The sequence below is a fragment of the Octodon degus genome, unplaced genomic scaffold (assembly GCF_000260255.1).
Source record: "Octodon degus isolate 3935 unplaced genomic scaffold, OctDeg1.0 scaffold00016, whole genome shotgun sequence".
NCBI classification, from domain to species: Eukaryota; Metazoa; Chordata; class Mammalia; order Rodentia; family Octodontidae; genus Octodon; species Octodon degus.
Genome location: NW_004524592.1, coordinates 15,275,123 through 15,276,594, shown reverse-complemented (window position 1 = coordinate 15,276,594; position 1,472 = coordinate 15,275,123).

Genomic DNA, 1,472 nt, shown 5'->3' with positions numbered 1-1,472 from the left:
TAAGTTTACATGTTTTACAGGTTCTTCAACTTTCCTGGGTATAACTTTTTACAATTTGCTATCATTTTTGGTTTAGATTTCATGATAGATTGTTACTGGAAAATTTCTTTACTTTCCCTAAACAATTATTGGACAGTATTTTTTTGAAAGTGGAAAAATGTACAGCCACTAGTTAACAAAAGGACTTTTCTTGGGGTTACATGGGCTTTATCCCAATTAGTATTTGTACATACTTTGTTATGTGATTGTGTCCCTGGAAATGCAAGGGTGCTGCCAGTTAGGAAGAATAACTATTGCCAAGCTTCTTACAAGAAGGAATCTTTCCCATGTCAATAGTTGCCAAAAATGACAAAGTGCTCAGCTGCCTCAGATGTCATACTCTTCCAGGGTATGTCGAGAAGCAGTCTCATTAGGGAACATATCCGAATGTTTGGATTGTCAGATTAAGGACTAGGGTCAGGTGTTACACACAGAGGAGTGGAACGTGCTAGCTTCTTCACAGCTGCATGAACTGATTTTGAGGTGAGAAGAAATCATGTGGGTGTTTTCTCACTGTCATTACAATCTCGTGCAAGAAAGCCCTCACATAGAATTTTCTGATTTATTTGCTTGGCTATAAATAGAAATATGTATTTGTAGTAAGCAAGGAGGATTTAAGGGCAAAAGGGACAGTGAGGTAGAAAAGGAAAAACCTTGAAGGATAAGGGTACATTGCACTTAAGCATGAAAGCACAACTCTGTACTAAGATCTTTGTATGCCAGTCTACGACATGATTGCTGTTGAATTTTTTGAGATTTGGCCAGTAGAAATGAAAAGAGTAGATACTTCTGTGATCTTTATTTCATAGTCTAATTAGGAAGCTAAGGAGGCGGCACCAGGTGAGAGCACCGTGATTTTAGGCAGACAGAAATGACATTTATTCATTATTTTTCTCCCACAGCTCTCTGCTGAGTTGCTGAAATCCTTTTTTCCATTCCATTTGCCTATCAGCAGATTTCATTCTTCAAAATTGTTTTTTTCTTCTCCTGCTCAGTAGGTATTCTTCCCCTTTTTCCCAGCTTGGCATGTGTTGAACTACAACCTTATCCTTACAGTTTGAACCTGCAACATAGATACTTACATTTTATTTTTATTTTTTATTTTTATTTTTTGTCTAAATGCTTTTATTTAAAACAAGTAGTTGCAGTAAGCAAGATCTTACTTTCCCCACTCCAAAGAAAAACAGGACAACAGACTTCATTTGATAGCATAGTTCCAATAATGTGAATTGTGGTTGGGGTAACATTTATATGCAATTGTTCTTACACAAAATATTACCCCAGACTACTTGTGTCACACAAAAAGAAGTGGTCTCAATTCCGTGTGTGGGGTAGCATGTTCTCTAGGTGCTGAAAAGGTGGGAGAAGCACAAACAACCCACTCTTTTAAAAAACTAAATTCAAAGTAGAATTTTCAATTCCCCCATCTCCTG